The sequence below is a fragment of the Castor canadensis genome, chromosome 8, assembly GCF_047511655.1.
Source record: "Castor canadensis chromosome 8, mCasCan1.hap1v2, whole genome shotgun sequence".
Taxonomy (NCBI): domain Eukaryota; kingdom Metazoa; phylum Chordata; class Mammalia; order Rodentia; family Castoridae; genus Castor; species Castor canadensis.
The window spans coordinates 94,646,230-94,669,034 of NC_133393.1; positions in this window are offsets into that span (position 1 = coordinate 94,646,230).

Sequence of the window (22,805 nt, forward strand, 5' to 3'; positions counted from 1 at the left end):
AAAAATGTATTATCTTGGAAATTATTTGCTTTACAATTGACAGATAAACAACTAACATGATTATTGTACAAAAGAGCTTCTACTCCTCAAGAGACAAAAGTTAAATACCAAAAACTAAAAAAGAAAGAAATGCAAAATTGGGGGGAAAAAAGACACAAAGATCTAGCCCTTAGAAGAAGAAACCTAAGCAATTATGTTAAAAGGTGTTGTTCCTTATATAATTTACTTATAGGTGTATGGCAAATTCTGGATTGTAGTGTTAAAATTGAATAAACATCAAATCTTACCAATAAGGAAATGTTTTAATAAAGTAATGGTGTACATAGTTTAGAATAAATTATGAAGCATTAATACCACATACTGTTTTAAAGCAGAAAGTACAAACAGTAACGATGCATTACACTGGGTTTTTAAAAAAAATTGTTATTATTGCTGTACAATGTGACATTTACAAAAGTTCTTACAATATATTGTAGTTGAATTCACCCCCTCGGTCATTCTCCTTTATTCCTCCTCCCCCATTCCTGGACCAGTTTCAACAATTCTCATTTTTCCATTTACATACATGTGTACATAATATTTCCACCATATTCATCCTCCTACATCCTTTCCTTGGATCCTCCCCTTCACAGTTCTAACAACCTTAGACAGGACCTGTTTTGCCTTCCTGTTTTCCACTTTTTTTAAAAAGAAAATTACATTTGCTTGCTACTATAGCTATACTGGGGGTTTCATTGTAACATTTCCATGTATATCTGTACTATAACCCAAAAAAGGTCCATCTCCTCTATTTTGGAATTACTGTTTTCTCAGATGAACAGGAATCCTTGCTTATCTACGTATTTGATGGTAAACTGAGGCAAAAACACTGATATCCAACATTTAGTACAAAGTGTATAATACACTAAGGCTTAAATTTTCATGTACTGTTTGCAAGCATGAACAGGAAGCAAAATTTTATCAAGTTCTTAGAAACCCCCTTTGTTAAAAAAACAAAACAAACAAAAAAACACTGACTCTTCACCTGGTACCACAAAGTAAGCAAGAAAAAAGGATGGTATCCTGCCTTCAGTTTACATCTGTCTCCTTTTGTTAGAACTTTGGGTCAGACACCTGCTTAATTCTACATTAGGCATGTAGATCATTCAAGGCCTGTCTGTCTAAAAACTGATGATACTTATCCAACCTCATACCTCTTCTCAGATGAAGGCACAGAGGTAAGAGAAATTAAACATTCTTCCATCAGTGTTTTTAATGCCCTATTCCAGAACTCTTAAGAAGTACCTGAAAGTCTGTACTCATCTTGGACTCCCAGAAAAGCAAAGAGTCACAGACAGATCACTCTAAGATGAGATCATCCCATAATAATCTCAGAGGAACAAGATTGTCCCCTCAAGTGACAATGACTTCTGCAGAGTCTTCCTGTAGAATCAGAACTGAGATAAAAATGAATGGGAGTACACTATGACTAAGATTGCTTAATTATGCCTACTTGTTGCCCCCTACCCCAATTCTGCCTGTATGTAAACCTAAAACTCATGTCAGTACCTCAAATATGGGCTGAAATGACTAACATCCATTTTCCCAAAATTTTCAAAAATTTTTGATTAAAATTTTTTCTTTCCTTTTCATGATTATATTTGTTTACTTTCTTTCAGGTAAGTAGGCAGACTTGACATGTTGAAACTCCCAGAGTCAGGCCTTTGGCTTAGCACTACAGAAGCATAAGCACTACAGAAGAATATGGTAACATTTACACTGAGGTAGAGACAAAAGAAAAATGCTACATATGACATTACAGGAAAAATACTGTTGAATATGGTAGAGTTACAAAGTGTGGGCAAATGTTTTCATATAGGAGCTTGAACTTTATTTGAATACTGTTCAGTTTATGCATAAGGTAACCTAATACACCTCTATATTTTATTGGCTTCTGTTTCCTGACTCCATTTACCAATTCTTGGGAATGTATGAACATTCAATATTTAATATTCTGGGCAAAAATTGATACTTACAGTATTACAATAGACAATTTGACTTGGAAGTTCTTGTGGGCCCTTAAGTCAGGATATAATCTCTAGGGATCATGAGGAAAAATAGTTTAAATGGCTTTTTTAATAATGAGGAGAAAAGCATGCACACATATGAATTACTTCTTTGACCTTAGAAAAAAATCTTTGGAGTTTGCATAATTGAGTCTATTATAAAATGAACATCAGCTAAAAGGGCACTTAAATCCCAAATGACTTCCTTTTAAAGAGGATTCTAATGTCTGTTCCCTATTAATTACCCTTTGACTTGCTTGCTACATAGATGTGATATTTATTCTGCAGTCTTTATTTGCTAGAAATTTTACATTTAACTAAAATGTAACCTTCAAATATATTTTAATTGATATAACACTGTTTCAAAGAAAAATTGATTATGTATAGAAGGATAATGGATAATTGTTGTAGCTATATTTATGTGGATACTTGATTGGTATATTTCAGCGTGAGTCATTTCCAAGACTGCTACCTATTAAATTTATGTTAAGTAGGATTTATTTTCTGTACTCATGAAACTACCTGCAGTCTACTAGTTTTGTTTTGCTTTCAGGGAATGTCTTTGACTGGGTTCCCTAGAACATAGAGCATGAGGCAAAACTGTGTTGATGTTTTATTTATTGTAAGATATAATCACAAAGAGGAGAAACAGAAAAATAAAGTGAGCAGAGAATATTAGGAAGCAAATACAAAGAGAAAGATATTTGAGCAAAGTGCTGAGGTTAACTGAATGTGGAGGTAACTATTAAGAGTAATCAACTTTGTCGTTCATCTGTTCTGGTATTCCCTTGTCTTTAAACACTAGATTGACTGGTTTGGGATACATGCTGGTGAGGTAACCTAGACCTTCAATTTCACCTTTTCTTGTCTTTACTGAATAGAAGTTACTGCAATGGTTCTTATACTGTCTTGTTCTAAAGTCTCATGCATAATTATTCTTATGCCTCTCATATGGATATTTTCCCCTTATATCTTTGAATGACAGTAGCATTAACAGTTAAAATCAGTATAAGCAACTCAGGAGCATCTATTGAAATTTAAGTATATACAACTTTAATATTCAGCAACTTCACTTTTTGCCACGAACCCGGGGGAAACACTTGAGCATCTATAAGAGACATCCTCAAGGATCATCTATAATCATGAAAAGCTGGAAGCAGTCATCAGTGGGACAGGACCAACTGCACTGTAGTACAGCCATTTTTGAAAATCATACAACAGTCATGACAAAGGAGAGGAAAGTCTACATGACCATAGAAGGTTGTGCAAACAGAAAATAAACATATTTTACTAGCTTAAAGTACACACATGCAAATGCACTGAATTCTATTTCTATGAGGTCTGGGGATAAAGAGAGTCAGACTTGACAGGGGATTCAGCTGAACTTGCAATGTGTGAATTCGCTAATAGCACATTACTTGATAATTTTAAATAAATGAAGTGAATATATAAAATGGATAACAATATAAAGAAATAGCGATTAAATCCATGTAGGTCAAACCTTACCTGTGCAAAAAGTTCTCTTTTGCTACTTGAATTTGTACTATTCCACCCTTCCATTTCATTTAAAAATATTAAATAATATTTTTGCAGCACACACGTTTTCTAAATATTTAGTAACAGGAGAAATAGACTTGTTTATCACAGAGACACCTAAAAAGTAGAAGAGCCAGCTCAGGTTATTCATTCCTATAACCACAGCTACTCAGGAGGGGACAGCAAGAAATACTGTGGCTTACTGCACAAGCAGGAAATCAAGTTGCTTTGGAGAAGGATGACGTCGTTGGAGGACTTGTAGACAGACCAGTGAGGTGGAGTCTTCAAGGGATGAGCACCTGGGTTCCTGGACATGTGGCCATGGTGCAGGGCTAGGGCCAGCTGAGGGTCCACGCTCTCCTCCTGCATGCGCGGTACCAGGCGCTGGGGGCGAGCAGGGCCCCAGTCCTGGAGTCTCAGGCTGCTGCCAGCATTCTCAGCGCCGGGCAGGGGCATAACGTGTACTAGAGAATGAGATAAGTAAACACTCAACTTTGTTCACTGCAAAGTGGCTGCTGGCAGGAGGCCGGCAGGGGGCGCCCTGGAGCAGCGCCTAGGGTGGAAGCTCTAGAAGAGCAGGGCCTCCGCACGGACTCCATGCCCACTGGCAGGCCTTGGCTTGCTGTGTTGGCCCCACAGCCAGACAGCGCTCGCCCCACAAGCCCAGGCAGTCTCAGAAAGTGGGCAAGGTGATCAACGAGGGGTGACGGCCCTCCGGAGCAGGGCTTGGCAATTGTAGGTCCCTCTTCCTATCTGAGGAGCGTCCTAGCCCGGGCGGTGGGGATGGGTCGGGAAGTGGTGGGGGGTTAGGGGAGGTGGCGGGGTCAGGCAGGACATTGAGTCAGGTTGCGGGGTCAGGCAGGAGGTGCGTCAGGCTGCCGGCATGGGGAAGGGCGGTCAGGCAGTGGGTCTGGCTGCGGGCAGCAGGGGTCAGGCGGGAGGTGTTCGGCTGCGGTCGGCGGGGTTCAGGCGTGCGGTGCGTCGGGTTGCCGGGGTCAGCGGGCGGCGGGGTCAGACGGGAGGTGCATCTGGCATTTGACGGCGAAGGTCAGGCGTGCAGTGAGTCGGGTTGCCGGGGTCAGCGGGCTGCGTGATCAGGTGGGAGGTGTGTCGGGCTGCCCGCATAGGGGGGTGGTCAGGCAGTGGGTCTGGCTGCGGGCAGCGGGGTCAGGCGGGAAGTGCGTCAGGCTGCGGAAGGCGGGGGGTCAGGCGGGAGGTGCGTCGGATTGCGGAAAGCGGGGGTCAGGCAGGAGGTGCGTCGGACTGTGGACGGCGGGGGTTAGGCGTGTGGTGCGTCGGGTTGCCGGGGTCAGCGGGCGGTGTGGTCAGGTGGGAGGTGCTTTGGGATGAGCACGGCAGGGGTCAGGCGGGAGGTATGTCGGGCTGCGAGAGGTGGGGGTCAGGTGGGATGTGCGTGGGGATGCTGGCAGTGTGGGTCAGGCTGGAGGTACCAGGCTGCGGGTGGCGGGGGTCAGGCTTGCGGTGCGTCGGGTTGTGAGCAGCGGGGTCAGGCGAGCGGTGCATCGGGCGGGGGGCGGTCAGGCGTGCAGTGCTTCAGGCGGCGGGGGTCAGGCGGGAGGCCGTCGGACTGCAGGCGGGGGGGGTCAGGCTGGAGGTGCTGCGGGTGGCGGGGATCAGGCAGGCAGTGTGTCGGGTTGTGGGCCGCGAGGTCCGGCGTGCGGTGCATCGGGTTGTGGGCGGCGGGGGTCAGGCTGGAGGTGCTTCAGGATGTGCGCGGCTGGGGTCTGGTGGGAGGTGCTTAGGGATGCGCGCGGCGAGGTCAGGCGTGCAGTGCTTCCGGCGGCGGGGGTCAGGCGGGAAGGGGTCGGGCTGTGAGTGGCGTGGGTCAGGCGGGAGGTGCGTCAGGATGCTAGCGGCGGGGGTCAGGCGTGCAGTGCGTCGGGTTATGGTTGGCGGGATCAGGCGTGCGGTGCGTCGTGCGGCGGGGGTCAGGTGGGAAGTGCACAGGGCTGCGGGCATCTGGGGTCAGGCAGTGCGTTGGGCTGCGCGTGGCGGGGGTCAGGCAGGAATTGCTTCCAAATGAGCGCGGCGGGGGGTCAGGCTTGAGCTGCGTGGGGATGCGTGTGGCCTGGGTTAGGCGGGAGGTGCACCGGGATGGGGGCGGCGGGGATCAGGCGTGCGGTGGGTCAGGTTGTGGGCAGCGGGGTCAGGCGAGCGGTGCATCAGGCGGCGGGGGTCGGGCGTGCTGGTGCGTCCTGCGGCGGAGGTCAGGCGGGGGTCAGGCGGGAGGAGGTCCGGCTGCACGCAGTGTGGGTCAGGTGGGAGGTGCGCCAGGATGCGGGCGGAGGGGGTCAGGCGTGTGGTGCATAGGGCTGTGGGTGGTGTATCCATCGGGCTGTGGTTGGCGTCAGTCAGGCGTGCTTTGTGTTGGGTTTTGGGGGTCAGCGTGCAGTGCATCGAGTTGTGGGCAGCAGGGGACAGGCTTGTGGTGTGTCCGGGTTCTGGGGTCAGCGTGCCCTGCGTTGGGTTGTAGGCGGCATGGGTCAGCAGGCAGTACGTTGGGAGGTGGGGGGTCAGGCTTGCAGTACCTCGGACACGGGGTGGGTGTCGCTGGGGTCCGGCCCCAGACCCCGGAGGAAGCACAGCCATGGATAACCTTGGAGCAGCACTGGGTAGAGAGCTGGTGGTCTTGGTGCAGAAGAAGCCACAGAGCTCCGACTTGAAGCTTATGAACTCTGTGCTGTGGGGCAGGAACAGTTGGAAGGTGTTGCCCCGCCCTTGGTGCTCTTGGCTGGTGACAGGGGAAAGCAAGTCACACCTTCTCCTCCTGCCCTGAAGCCACTGCCTCTTCCCCCAGAACTGGTCTGAGGCTCAATGAGCCCTGGCAAGGCTCCTGCTGCACTGCTGTCCTGCAGAGCAGCTCTGCAACCAGGGCTACTGTGGGTGCTTGTAGATGCTGTTTTGAGACCAGGTTTGTCACTGTGTTTCCCAGGGCTACAAACACAGTACTATGATTTGTGGGGGGGTTGGTTGAAAGTAGAAATTATGGTATAGGTCACATTGGTTTTCAGAAAATTGTGAGGTTGAATGTGGAGAGATTATGAGGAACAAAATGAGAATTTTTTTAGGAAAATTGTGTACTATCTGAAATAATTGTTAGTAGTTGGAATAACTTTCTAATATTTGCTTTTTTATGGAATCAGTTCAGAAAATCTGCAGATCATATTCTGTGGGATGGATTCTTCTGAAGACTTGAGAAGTCAGCGTGGACATTTAAAACGAGAACTGTCATTTCTAGGTATGCTGACTGCTTTCAGTGCGAGAAATTCCTTCAGGAAGACAAGGGCTACCAAGCTCTGAGAGGACAGAAAAGGTGAGCATTGTTTCAGTGCAGAAGAAGTTTTGAAGCTCACTGTATTATGCACAGGAACTTGGTTGTCAAATGTTGATTTAGGATTCTGCAAGTTCACTGTCATCGTGTACTTGTAAATGAAGGCATCTTTTGCACATCACATTTGCTCAATACTTTTTTTGTGGCCCGAGGGTGCGAATTCAGACTTTGTGTCTGCTAGGGAGGCTCTCTAACTCTGAAGCCACATTCCAGCTTCAACACTCTTAAAAGTTGCCTAAGGTAACTATTAACAGCACAGTGTCTTTAAGAACCTTCCTAGTCAAGTAAGTGGTATGGGATTTTTGTGTTTTAACACCACTTTATTTATTCTTTTAAGTATTGGGAATTGAATCTAGGGCTTCATGCATGCTAGGCAAGTGCTCTACCACTTGAACCCTGCCACCAGCTTAATTTTGGTTTTTTGAGACATGAGCTTGCTGTGTAGCCCAGGCTGGCCTCCTACCTCAGCTGCCCAATTGCTGACATTATAGGTATGCGCCATTAAACCCAGATTTTAATTAATAAATCTTACAATTTGTTGCTCACTCACATGAAAGCTGTCTCACTGTAGTGCACTATCATTGCCTATAGTCAATAAATGTTAAGCCACTGAAGCTTGTTCCAGAAGGAAGATATCTGGTCTTAAAGAGTAAGTTTTATTGCTAAATGTCTATGGTGCTCTGACAGATAAGAGGAAGCTAATTTAACCTTGCAACTGGATAACTAGATATTAGGAACTTTGGTTGGACAAGAATTACAATCTTTGAGCAGAAATCATTTTTGGAAGTGGTTTCTGATTTTTCTACTGAAATAGCTCTTAGAGGGAGAGGCAACTCACTGCAGGGGTATTTTGAATTATTTATAGAGATGGAGTGATGGAATTTAGAGACCTTAATTACTTGAAAGGAAGAGATGGGTGCTGAATGTACAGAGAGTATAGACTGGTGGAGTGGCTCAAGCAGTTAGAGTGCCTGACTACCATGCATGAGGCCCTGAGTTCGAATTTCATTACCACTGCAAAAAGAAATAGAGTAAGGCTAGCCAGATGTAAAAGTTCAGGGTCTTAAAAAAACTCCTGTAGCTAGAAAGGAGATTTCAGACAAAGATATTTCAAAAGATGAAATACTTTTCTTCTCTATGAGTAGTATGTACTTATTTTAGCAAACTTGGAAAAGAATAAAAATTATAATAAAGAATATATATACACACTCACATTCTTTTTTCCCCTCTGTGCTGAGGATTAAACCCAGGACCTTTGCACATACTGGGCAAGGGTTCTACAACTGAGCTACATCTCTGACCCAAGAAGTAATATTTTAAAGCCATCAATCAAAATAGTTGTGAGAATGATTAGTGATATAATTTGGCAAGAGGAATGGTACTGGAAGAGAAGCATTTTGAGCAGTAAAAGAATGCAGTCTGATGCAAGTACGCAAGTGGAATCTAGATGTGAATAAACTGTGATTATACAGTTTTTTGTATCACTGGTTTTCAGATTTTCTTTTCTTTTTTTCACACAAAAAAAGCCTGCCTTTTAAAAATACTTAGATGATATCACAAAAAGCAGAACAGTTGATAAGCTTCACAGCATAAAAATGCCTGAGAGCCCTGACATTGAAGATTATATTCACCTGGGTTATGCTTTGTTACAAAATATAAAAAAAGATTGGCAGGTAAGTTCCTGAGGCCAAGTGATACAGCATTGTTCAAAATGGTATTTATAATTCTATTTTTTGACAGCTTTTTGACATACTGAGCAAATTTACAGACAAAAAGCTTGATCTGAATTTGATGTCTTCACATGTTTACTTAATCAACAAATTCATATTGTGTCTGCCTGAGTCACTGGGTCAGGTGCTGTTGGAAAGTCAATAATTTGAAGTCATCTCTTTCAATTGACATAATTGTGCTGTTACAATTCCTCTGGATTATTAATGAATACAGTAGAAGCCAGTCAATCAAATAGTAGTATTTGAGGAATGTATCCTTTGAGGCGGTTATGTTTTCATTTCTCCAAACATTGTTAGAATTGTTTTGGAATTTCCTTTTGTGCACATGATCATTGTTTTGAGTATCCTCAGTTTTGTTTCCTAATGAGTTGGTTTACAAAATAATGAGTTTGAAATTCAAAATTAAGTGTACCTGCATGTATTACCAATGTAAGAATAGTTTTTCATTTAATTTTTGTTTTTTTTCCAGTGCTGGAGATTGAACCCAGTTCCTTGACTGTGCTAGGCAAGTAATGCATTCTCAGATTCTGTTCTTTTTAAAAATTTTTGATAATAATGGTGTTTGAAGTCAGGGTCTCTTACTTGCTTGGTAGGTGCTCTACCACTTGAGCCATACCCCTAGCCCGTTTTTCTTTTAGTTATTTTTCAGATATGGTCTTTTGAGTTTTTACCCAGGGTGGGCCCTCAGACCTTGATCCTCCTCCCTACACAGATTGGATTATTTTGGGTGTGGTGGGACTTGGGACACAGATAAGAATACAGGCACACAATAACATGCTCAGATTACTGGTTGAGATGGGGTCTTGCTAACTTTGGGGATTTTATTTTGTAGTATTGGGGTTTGATCTCTGGGCATTGTAATTGCTAGGCAGGCAGTCTACCATTTGAGCCATATTACCAGCCCAGGTCTCATTAACTTTTTGCCTTCCCTGGATTAGAACTGTGATCCTCCTGATTTCTGCCTACCAAGTAGCTGGTATTGCTACAAGCATGAATCACTCTGCCCAGCCTCTGTTCTTAACTATTTTTTTCATGACTTCTCAGCACTGTCCTAATGAGGAGTGTTCTTAACCATTTTATGAGCTCTAAAATTATATTGTGAAGCATGAATGTGTGGGCTTCATATTTGATTATTTTGAAGAAAATTAGTGGTGTTCGCTAATTTTGTTAAAAATATACTCAGTGCTTAAATTCTTTTTCTAAATTTCCTGAAGACTAGAGATCTTCATAGACTTTTTTGTTTTTGCTGGGACTGTTGGGACTGGTAATACTGGGATTGGAACTCAGGGCTTTTCACTTGCAAAGCAGTTGCTCTACCCCTTTAGCAACACCTCCCATCCAAGTCTATAAATCTTTAGGTTAAAGAAGTACAGTGAACCCCTAAAAGGATAAACAGAGCCAAACCATCCAAAACCAATCACTATATTGTTTAGGAATGGATACATATGTGATAAAAAACCAATAGTAATATATTGAAATTTGGGCTGTTTGCCTGTGATGTATACCTGCATTTCTCTCTACTCAGCAGGAAGAAACAGGAGGATCGCAGTTCAAAGCCAGCTCTGGCAAATATTTTCCACAATCCTATATTGAAAATACTCAACGCACAAAAGGTCTGCTGGAGTGTTATGGTTTTTCTTTTTTTAAATATTTTTTATTGAGTACTGTTGTACTGGGTATATGTTGTTACATTTACAAAAGTTTTTTACAATATGTCATAGTTAAATTCATCCCTTCCATCATTTTCCTTTATTTTCTCTCTCTCTATTCCTGGAATAGTTTAACAGGTCTCATGTTTCCATTTTCATACATGAGTACATAATATTTCCATCATATTCACCCTCACAACCCTTTACTAATAATCCTCCCTGCTCCCAATGTAACTAACCCCCAGACAAGACCAGTTTTACTTTCTTGTGTTATGTTTTTTATTAGTTTATTTCTTTGTTTTTGGTGGGACTGGGTCTGTTCTCTTTTTTTGAAAAAAAAATGATATTTTTTTGTTTAAGATAGCTCTATAGGGAGTTTCACTGTGACATTTCCATGTACATATATGTATTATAATCCTAATTGTTTCATCCCTTTCTTTTGTCCTTTGTACTTTATTCCCCTTCCATTTTTGATGTATAGAAAATACATCAACCGTATTCACATTCTTAACTTCATTCTTTTAAATGTTCTCCCTCCCATTGGGGACTTCCCATCAGATTGAGTTGTTTTTCATAATATTCTTTGTATTTTTATTGGGCCTATATTCTACATCTGAGAGAAAACATGCAGTGTTTGGTTTTCAGAACCTGGCTAATTTCACTTAAGATAATCTCCATTTCCATCCATTTCCCTGCAAAGGATAAAAATCTCATTTTTTGTGGCTGAATAAAATTCCATTAAAAATTCTTGTTTTTCTAATTTACAGATGTAAAGAAAGTTATACAGTTACACAGATTATCAGGAAATTACCACATGGTTACTTTTCAACTTGAATTTCAGATTCTACAAATTCAGGTGAGTTAAGGAGCATGTTTGATCAGAGATCTTTCTTCTATGAGATAAACAACTCCCATACCCCAGCCTCTAGCAGTGACTGAGTTGAGGACGAGTTCATGAGCCCTGGGTCCCTTAGCATGTATGTATCATTTAAGAATTTTTTGTCAGCACCCCACCAAATGCACTGGTAGGATTTTTGCAGAGGCCACAGATGCTTTATTGCAGGGCAGATGTCAAGATGCCCCCGGGCTTTCAATCCAAGCCCCTTAGGTTGTGGAGCACTTTTGGATGCCACCAGTAGTTAGCAGATGGGCCTGTCATCTTCCATCTATTAGTTACCTATATCTGTGTAACAAATTTCTCCAACTTTTAGCATAGTAAACAAGAAAAACATAATTCGCTCATTTTCTGTGGGTCAGGCATTTGAGAACTGCCCAGTTGAGCAAAAGTGACCCAAAATGTTAGTAGAATGTTAGAACACAAACTGACCTTATATGTCATTTAGACCAACCTTCTTATTTTATAGGGAAATCTATGCAGAGAGCTTGAATGATTACCTGTGCTGGTGCAGCTATTGTCAGAGGTGTTTGGAGCACAGGGCTCTGTTCCTCACATCTGCAGTTGGGTGATGTCAGTGCTATAATGTTTGTGAGGAGGTAGGAGGTCATCAGAACTAACATGCATAGTAAGTCATATGGGTGTTAGTTTGTAGGAAAAATGGCCGATTAAGTGTGGTTGTGTAACTTCTGTCTGTGAAGCTCAGTGAAATGAACACAATGATTAAAAAAAAAACTTTTTTCATTACTGAGTTTTAAAAAACTTACTGTAGTGGGGGTACATTGTGACATTTACAAAAGTTCTTATAATATACCATAGTTGAATTCATCCCTCCATCATTCTCCTTTATCCTCTCTCACCCCATTCCTGGAATAGTATCATCAGGTCTCGTTTTTCCATTTTCGTACATGAATATATAGTATTTATACCATATCCTACACCCTTTCCTTATATCCTGACCCCTCCCACAAGAAAACAACTCCCTATACAGGACCTATCTTCCATTTCTGTTCTCCATTTTTAACAACAAAAATACATTTTTGTGTTTATTTTTTTTTGGTGTGGGGGGCAGAACTGGGGCTTGAACTCAGGGACTCTACCTTGAGGCAGTCCACCAGCCCTTTTTTGTGATAGGTGTTTTCGAGATAGGGTCTTGCAAACTATTTGCCCAAGCTGTCTTTGAACCATGATCTTCCTTATCTCTTCCTCCTGAGTCACAAAGATTGCAGGCGTGAGCCACTGGTGCCCAGCACATTTTTGTTTAATTAAGATAGCTACACAGGATGTTTCATTGTGACATTTCCACATACATATATAGATATATGCATGTATATATATGTACATGTTATAACACAAATTGGGTCATTCCCTCTAATTTTTGCTTTTCTACTTTATTCTCCTTATGGTAGTTTCAAAAGGTTTTAAAATTCTGCATTCTTCTACAGAAAGTACAACAACCATATTGACCTGGTTAACCTCCTCCTTTTACCTTCTCTCTCTTGTAAATGAGCTCCCCTTAGACCTGTTGTTCATAATACTGCTTGTATGTGTATCAGGTCTCTAGTCCATGTGTGAGAAAAAACATGTGACCTTTGGTTTCCGTAACCTGACTAATTTCACTTAAGTTGATGTTTTCCAGTTCCATCTATTTACCTGCAAACAACAAAATTTCATTCTTATTTAAGGCTGAATAAAATTCCATTGTGTATAAATGCCACAGTTTTTGATGTCAGTAGTGAGGCGTGTTGTCTGTTTACATATCTTAGCTGTTGTGAATAATGCTGCAGTAAACATGGATGTGCAGGTGTCTGTATTGTAACCTGACTTGCATTCATTCAGGGATATCCCTATGAATGATAATGCTGGATCACACAGCAATTCTACTTTTAGTTTTGAGAAGCCTCCATATTGTTTTCCATACTTGTTGTACTAATTTACATTCCCACTAACAGCATATGAGGGTTCCTTTTTTTAGACATCCTTGAAAACATTAGTTTTTTGTGTTCTTGATGATAGCCATTATAATAGGAGTGAGTTGGAATCTTGGTATGGTTTTGATTTGTGTTTCCTTTATGATTAGCGATGGTGAGCATTTCTTTATGTAGTTTTAGGTCATTTGGAATTCTGCCTTGGAAAAAGCTCTGTTAAGTTCATTTGTGTATTTCTTCATTGGGTCATTAATTTTATGGGAATGTAGTTTTTGAGAATATTCTTGGTATTAATTTCAGTCAGATGTATACCTGGCAAAGATTTCCCCCATTCTGTAGCCTTGGTTTCTGCTTCTAATCCTCACCACGTGATCTCAGGGTGTGGTTCTAGTGGGCTGGCAAGGGAAGAAAAGGTTACATGGAGGCACAGCACAGGAACATGTTGATCTGACATAAAATCTTCTCTGGTCTGCAGAGTTCATCAAAGCACAGGCAGAGAAGGTCTGAAGAAATTCACCTCATTCAACAGTGTTTCCAGGTGTTCATAAGTATGGGTTCTGCTGAAAGGTACTTTTCTTCGATGAAAGCCTAGAAATTCACTTACTCCAAAATAGTTAATATTCATGATCACAGCCATTCTGTGGGTGGGTTTGTGTGTGGGGCCGCATGTGTGGTTGAAAATAGTTCCTGGATCAGTGTCCATTAGATGCACTGTTCCTAATAATGCCAGTCAGGAATGCTTCCTAGGAAGGCAGTAATTTTGGGTTTTTCTCTGTGTTGCTATTCCCTAGGTAAACGGTAATCAATTCTCTGAGGAGGAAGGATTCAGGGATCCTTGAATATGTCCATAGTATGTCAGGCTATCATGATGCATGTATGTACGTGCATCATTACCCTGCTGGAACTGATTTCAGTTCAAGTGATGGCTTCAGGCACTGACTCTTGATTAGGCTTTAGTTGTTCCTTGGCATAATGGTGGTAGAATGTCTTCCTTCCAAGGACATTGATGGAACCGATGTCACTTCACGTGTTTTTCTAAGTTTGATCTTTTCTAAAGTGCTTAAAGTGTCCCCTTAGTAGGTTAACGCCAGGATTTCAGCCTTTGCAGATAATATTCGAATTGCGTTGATAGAGGCCAGGTTCTGGGTGTCTGTGTCTACCTGTCTGTCTGTCTTTCTTGTGTGTATGTGTCTGTCTTTGTGTCTGCGTTTAATATTTCTAGTTTCTTCATGTATTAATTTCTTTGCTATTACTCATAAATTCTCATGCTACCAACTTTTTCACACTCGTTGAGTGTATCCGCTACATAGGCATGCAGCAGTCTTCTTGAATCAAAATCTATCATTAAACTGGGGAAATAGATGGAATGAACAAGGCTGTGTGATGTTCCATGACTTCTGCTCTTGCTCAAAGTTGTAATTAATGCATAGAATGTAAGAAATGTACATACAAGATAACTATTAGTATATCACTCATTATCTGTGTGTGAGTGTTTGGGGAATATTTGTTGTTTAACTTCCCAACACTGGATTATAAAATTTAGGTTCCTTCTCCAAGTCAGTTGAGGAACAACCTTGTGTGGCACAGACTTTATGTCTTCGGTTCCATGAATGAAAGGAGTACTGTGATGTCCATCAGAGAACCTTTGCAGATTTGAATGTCCTTCCTGAGAGTTTCATGTTTATTCCATAGGTTGTGGTGTTCCTGAAATCTGCCATTCTCCTGAGAGATGATAAGCATTTCAGTTACTAGAGAAACCTAAGCATTCCTAGACAATAGCGTGTGGTGCCTATGTATTTCTCAGATCAAAGTGAAGTAATTTCTGTGTCGAGAGGCAATGAATTCATGTGGTCACCTTGAGGCTCTTGGCAGCCAGTGTGTGTGTTTGCATGTTTTGTTCAAGATAGGAACACAAAAAGCTGGATAAGAGTCCCTGGTCCTCACTGTGTGACTTTTTTTGGTCCACATGAGGGAATCCCCTCCGAGATGATGGGAGATGTAGTTCTTTGAAGGAAGTTGCCTGATGCAAGGTTCAGGGAGTTTTCTGGTCTGCTTTACCTTCAAGGGGCTTGAGGTATTTTTGTACTCACCAGGTGAAATCCTTCCTGTCCTCCAAAGTGTGGGGTCCAGATTGGGAGTAGTTTGGAACATGACAGAAATGTCATGCCAGTTGAACATTCAATGATCTGTGGAGAGAACATGGAGGAGAAAAGCAATCCCCAGATCAGTTCTTGCCAGGAAACTGCCACACAAGTGGCTGGAGACTGCAGGGAGAGGGGCCTTAGAGGCAGTGCTTACGTGGTCTGACCAATCAGGACATACTTGGTTGTGAAGTCACAGTGGGATCCCAGCCCCTGGAACATAAAGAATCCTGAGGCAGCTCCTGCATGGCCTGTTGCTATGGTAGCACAGCCAGCCAAGCATGAGAAGCTGGAGGTAGGAGCCACTGTGTTGTGTGGAAGCCTTCTCTTTTACTTGGGTCCTAGGTATACGGGGCACGCATGGCAGGAGCACATGGGTGACCTGAGCATATCAGATTCGAGTTGTTCCATTCTTCACAGCTACCATAAGCGACTGTGCCACACAGCTTTTAGTGTCCATAGTCCTCTGCGTCGTTTCGCAGGAACTCACCAAGCATAATAGGCCGCCTGGATGTCATTGTGCTCCCAGGAAGCCTTGGTTTCTGCTGCTAATCCTGACCACGTGATCTCAGGGTGTGGTTCTAGTGGACTGTCAAGGGAGGAAAAGGTTACATGGAGGCCCAGCACAGGCACTTGTTGATCTAACATAATTTCTTCTCTGGTCTGCAGGGTCCATTAAACCACGGGCATTGAAGGTTTCAAGAAATTCACCTCATCCCCAGTGTTTGTAGGTATTCCTAAGAATGGGTTCTGCTAAAAGGTACTTTTCTTAGATGAGAAGTCATTTACTTTTGGAGTAAGTAATTCACTTACTCCAAAATCGTTAATATTCATGGATCACAGGCACTCTGTGGGTGTGTTTATGTGTAGGGGCGCATGTGTGGTTAAAAATATTTCCTGGATCAGTATCCATTAGATGATCAGATCCTCATAATGCCACTCAGGAATGCTACTTGGAAGACAGTAATTTTGAGTTTTTCTCTGCGTTGTTATTCCCTAGATCAACTGTAATCAATTGTCTGAGGAGGAAAGATTCACTGTTCCTTGAATATGGCCAGTGTAGTCAGGCTATCGCGATGCATGTATGTACATGCATCGTTACTTTGCTAGAATTGACTTCAACTCAAGTGATGGCTTCAGGCACTGACTCTGGATTAGTCTTACTCGTTCCTTGGCATAATGGTGGTAGTATGTCTTCCTTCAAGGACATTGGTGGAACCCATGTCACTTCACGTGTCTTTCTAAGTTTGATCCTTTCTCAAGTGCTGAAAGTGTGCACTCAGTAGGATAACAAAAGGATTTCAGCCGTTGCAGATAATATTCGACATGCCTTGAATACAGGCTGTGCTCCTGGGTGTATGTTTGTGTGTGTATGTGTGTGTGTATGTGTGTGTGTGTGTGTGCGTGTGTGTGTTTGTGTCTGTGTGTCGACCTCTCTGTTTATCTTTGTGTATGTGTGTCTGTCCTTGTGTCTGTTTAATACCTGTAGTATCTTCATGTATTAATTTCTTTGCTCCTTGTCATAAATTCTCAAACTCGCAACTATTTCACACTCTTTGACTGTTTCCGCTGCGTAGCCATGCAAAAGTCTCCTTTAATCAAAATCTTTCATTTCCTCTGGGGAAACACATGGAATGAAGAAGGCTGTGTGATGTTCCATGACTTCTGGTCTTGCTCAAAGCTGTAATTAACTCCATAGCATGTAAGAAATGCACACACAAGATAACTGTTAGTATATCACTATTTTCGTGTGTGTGAGGGTGTGTGGGATATTTGTTGTTCAGTTTGCCATCACTGTTGGGTAGAAATTAGGTTCCTTCCCGAAGTCACTTGAGGAGCACCCTGGTGTGGCTCTGACTTTATGTCTTCGTTTCCATGAATGAAAGGTGTACTGTGATGTGCCTCAGAGAACCTCTGCAGATTTGAAGGTCTTGCCTGAGAGTTTTATGCTTCTTCCATAGGTTATGGTGTTTCTGAAACCTGCCATAGGTGTCTGTGTCACTGGGGCAGGCAACTCACCAAGCAGAACAGGCTGCCTGCAAGTCGCTCTGGTGTAAAGGCAGCCTTGGTTTCTGCTTGTAAACTCACCAAGCAGAACAGGCCGCCTATATTTCGCTGTGGTGTACAGGCAGCCTTGGTTTCTGCTTCTGTTCCTGCCCACGTGATCTCAGGGTGTGGTTCTAGTGGATTGGCAAGGGAGGAAAAGTTTACATGGAGGCACAGCACAGACACCTGTTGATCTGACATAAATTCTTCTCTGGTCTGCAGGTCCATTAAACCACGAGCAGTGAAGGTTTGAAGACATTCACCTCGTTCACCAGTGTTTCCAGGTATTCGTAAGTATGAGTTCTGGTGAAAGGTGTTCTTCTTAGATGAAAGCCCAGAAATTCACTTACTCCAAAATAGTTCATATTCATGGATCACAGCCATTCTGTGGGTGTTTTTATGTGTGGTGGCGCATGTGTGGTTTAAAGTAATCCAGGATCAGTGTCAGTTGGATGCTTTCATCCTAATTATCCCAGTCAGAAATGCATCCTGGAAAGCAGCAATTTTGGGTTTTTCTCCGTGTAGCTATTCCCTAGGACAACTGTAGTCAATTGTCTGAGGAGGAATGATTCAACGTTCCTTGAATATAGCCAGTGTACGTCAGGTTATCATGATGCATGTATGTACGTGCATTGTGACCCAGGTAGAAGTGATTTCAATGCAAGTGATGGCTTCAGGCAACTACTCTGGATTAGGCTTCAGTTATTCCTTGGCAGAATCGTGGTAGTATGTGTTCCTTCCAAGGACACTGCTGGACCCAATCTCACTTTAAGTGGTTTTCTAAGTTTGATCCTTTGTAAAGTGCTTAAAATGTCCCCTCAGTAAGGTCCCGCCAGAATTTCAGGGTTTGCAGATAATATTGGACATGCGTTGAAATACAGGCCAAGTTCCTGGGGGTGTGTGTGTGAGTTGTGTGTGTGTGTCTACCTGTCTGTCTGTCTTTCTTTTTGTGTATGTTTGTTTTTGTGTCTGTGTTTAATATTTGCAGTGTCTTCATGTATTAATTTCCTTGCAGTTTCTCATAAGTTCTTATACTAGCAACTATTTCACCCTCGTTGAATGTATCCACTGCTTAGGCATGCAGAAGTCTCCTTGAATCAAAATCTATCTTTAAAACTGTGGAAACAGATGGAATGTAGAAGGCTGTGTGATGTTCCATGACTTCTGGTCATGCTAACGGATGTAAATCACTCCATAGAATGTACGAAATTCACATACAAGATAATTTTGAGTACATCACTAATTTTGTGTGTGTGAGTGTGTGTGGAATATCTGTTGTTCGGGCTGCCATCACTGATTTGTAGGAATTAGGTTCCTTCCCGAAGTCACTTGAGGAGCAGCATTGTGTGGCTCTGACTTTATGTCTTCGGTTCCATGAATAAAAGGTGTACTGTGATGTCCCTCAGAGAACCTTTGCAGATTTGAAGGTCTTCCCTGAGAGTTTCATGCTTATTCCATAGGTTATGGTCTTTCTGAAACGTGCCATTGTCCCGAGACTTGGTAAAACTTTCACTGACTAGAGAAACCTAAGCATTCCTAGACAATAGCGTGTGGTGCCTATGTATTTCTCAGATCAAAGTGAAGTAATTTCTGTGTCGAGAGGCAATGAATTCATGTGGTCACCTTGAGGCTCTTGGCAGCCAGTGTGTGTGTTTGCATGTTTTGTTCAAGATAGAAACACAAAAAGCTGGATAAGAGTCCCTGGTCCTCACTGTGTGACTTTTTTGGTCCACATGAGGGAATCCCCTCCGAGATGATGGGAGATGTAGTTCTTTGAAGGAAGTTGCCTGATGCAAGGTTCAGGGAGTTTTCTGGTCTGCTTTACCTTCAAGGGGCTTGAGGTATTTTTGTACTCACCAGGTGAAATCCTTCCTGTCCTCCAAAGTGTGGGGTCCAGATTGGGAGTAGTTTGGAACATGACAGAAATGTCATGCCAGTTGAACATTCAATGATCTGTGGAGAGAACATGGAGGAGAAAAGCAATCCCCAGATCAGTTCTTGCCAGGAAACTGCCACACAAGTGGCTGGAGACTGCAGGGAGAGGGGCCTTAGAGGCAGTGCTTACGTGGTCTGACCAATCAGGACATACTTGGTTGTGAAGTCACAGTGGGATCCCAGCCCCTGGAACATAAAGAATCCTGAGGCAGCTCCTGCATGGCCTGTTGCTATGGTAGCGCAGCCAGCCAAGCATGAGAAGCTGGAGGTAGGAGCCACTGTGTTGTGTGGAAGCCTTCTCTTTTACTTGGGTCCTAGGTATACGGGGCACGCATGGCAGGAGCACATGGGTGACCTGAGCATATCAGATTCGAGTTGTTCCATTCTTCACAGCTACCATAAGCGACTGTGCCACACAGCTTTTAGTGTCCATAGTCCTCTGCGTCGTTTCGCAGGAACTCACCAAGCATAATAGGCCGCCTGGATGTCATTGTGCTCCCAGGAAGCCTTGGTTTCTGCTGCTAATCCTGACCACGTGATCTCAGGGTGTGGTTCTAGTGGACTGTCAAGGGAGGAAAAGGTTACATGGAGGCCCAGCACAGGCACTTGTTGATCTAACATAATTTCTTCTCTGGTCTGCAGGGTCCATTAAACCACGGGCATTGAAGGTTTCAAGAAATTCACCTCATCCCCAGTGTTTGTAGGTATTCCTAAGAATGGGTTCTGCTAAAAGGTACTTTTCTTAGATGAGAAGTCATTTACTTTTGGAGTAAGTAATTCACTTACTCCAAAATCGTTAATATTCATGGATCACAGGCACTCTGTGGGTGTGTTTATGTGTAGGGGCGCATGTGTGGTTAAAAATATTTCCTGGATCAGTATCCATTAGATGATCAGATCCTCATAATGCCACTCAGGAATGCTACTTGGAAGACAGTAATTTTGAGTTTTTCTCTGCGTTGTTATTCCCTAGATCAACTGTAATCAATTGTCTGAGGAGGAAAGATTCACTGTTCCTTGAATATGGCCAGTGTAGTCAGGCTATCGCGATGCATGTATGTACATGCATCGTTACTTTGCTAGAATTGACTTCAACTCAAGTGATGGCTTCAGGCACTGACTCTGGATTAGTCTTACTCGTTCCTTGGCATAATGGTGGTAGTATGTCTTCCTTCAAGGACATTGGTGGAACCCATGTCACTTCACGTGTCTTTCTAAGTTTGATCCTTTCTCAAGTGCTGAAAGTGTGCACTCAGTAGGATAACAAAAGGATTTCAGCCGTTGCAGATAATATTCGACATGCCTTGAATACAGGCTGTGCTCCTGGGTGTATGTTTGTGTGTGTATGTGTGTGTGTATGTGTGTGTGTGTGTGTGCGTGTGTGTGTTTGTGTCTGTGTGTCGACCTCTCTGTTTATCTTTGTGTATGTGTGTCTGTCCTTGTGTCTGTTTAATACCTGTAGTATCTTCATGTATTAATTTCTTTGCTCCTTGTCATAAATTCTCAAACTCGCAACTATTTCACACTCTTTGACTGTTTCCGCTGCGTAGCCATGCAAAAGTCTCCTTTAATCAAAATCTTTCATTTCCTCTGGGGAAACACATGGAATGAAGAAGGCTGTGTGATGTTCCATGACTTCTGGTCTTGCTCAAAGCTGTAATTAACTCCATAGCATGTAAGAAATGCACACACAAGATAACTGTTAGTATATCACTATTTTCGTGTGTGTGAGGGTGTGTGGGATATTTGTTGTTCAGTTTGCCATCACTGTTGGGTAGAAATTAGGTTCCTTCCCGAAGTCACTTGAGGAGCACCCTGGTGTGGCTCTGACTTTATGTCTTCGTTTCCATGAATGAAAGGTGTACTGTGATGTGCCTCAGAGAACCTCTGCAGATTTGAAGGTCTTGCCTGAGAGTTTTATGCTTCTTCCATAGGTTATGGTGTTTCTGAAACCTGCCATAGGTGTCTGTGTCACTGGGGCAGGCAACTCACCAAGCAGAACAGGCTGCCTGCAAGTCGCTCTGGTGTAAAGGCAGCCTTGGTTTCTGCTTGTAAACTCACCAAGCAGAACAGGCCGCCTATATTTCGCTGTGGTGTACAGGCAGCCTTGGTTTCTGCTTCTGTTCCTGCCCACGTGATCTCAGGGTGTGGTTCTAGTGGATTGGCAAGGGAGGAAAAGTTTACATGGAGGCACAGCACAGACACCTGTTGATCTGACATAAATTCTTCTCTGGTCTGCAGGTCCATTAAACCACGAGCAGTGAAGGTTTGAAGACATTCACCTCGTTCACCAGTGTTTCCAGGTATTCGTAAGTATGAGTTCTGGTGAAAGGTGTTCTTCTTAGATGAAAGCCCAGAAATTCACTTACTCCAAAATAGTTCATATTCATGGATCACAGCCATTCTGTGGGTGTTTTTATGTGTGGTGGCGCATGTGTGGTTTAAAGTAATCCAGGATCAGTGTCAGTTGGATGCTTTCATCCTAATTATCCCAGTCAGAAATGCATCCTGGAAAGCAGCAATTTTGGGTTTTTCTCCGTGTAGCTATTCCCTAGGACAACTGTAGTCAATTGTCTGAGGAGGAATGATTCAACGTTCCTTGAATATAGCCAGTGTACGTCAGGTTATCATGATGCATGTATGTACGTGCATTGTGACCCAGGTAGAAGTGATTTCAATGCAAGTGATGGCTTCAGGCAACTACTCTGGATTAGGCTTCAGTTATTCCTTGGCAGAATCGTGGTAGTATGTGTTCCTTCCAAGGACACTGCTGGACCCAATCTCACTTTAAGTGGTTTTCTAAGTTTGATCCTTTGTAAAGTGCTTAAAATGTCCCCTCAGTAAGGTCCCGCCAGAATTTCAGGGTTTGCAGATAATATTGGACATGCGTTGAAATACAGGCCAAGTTCCTGGGGGTGTGTGTGTGAGTTGTGTGTGTGTGTCTACCTGTCTGTCTGTCTTTCTTTTTGTGTATGTTTGTTTTTGTGTCTGTGTTTAATATTTGCAGTGTCTTCATGTATTAATTTCCTTGCAGTTTCTCATAAATTCTTATACTAGCAACTATTTCACCCTCGTTGAATGTATCCACTGCTTAGGCATGCGGAAGTCTCCTTGAATCAAAATCTATCTTTAAAACTGTGGAAACAGATGGAATGTAGAAGGCTGTGTGATGTTCCATGACTTCTGGTCATGCTAACGGATGTAAATCACTCCATAGAATGTACAAAATTCACATACAAGATAATTTTGAGTACACCACTAATTTTGTGTGTGTGAGTGTGTGTGGAATATCTGTTGTTCGGGCTGCCATCACTGATTTGTAGGAATTAGGTTCCTTCCCGAAGTCACTTGAGGAGCAGCATTGTGTGGCTCTGACTTTATGTCTTCGGTTCCATGAATGAAAGGTGTACTGTGATGTCCCTCAGAGAACCTTTGCAGATTTGAAGGTCTTCCCTGAGAGTTTCATGCTTATTCCATAGGTTATGGTCTTTCTGAAACGTGCCATTGTCCCGAGACTTGGTAAAACTTTCACTGACTAGAGAAACCTA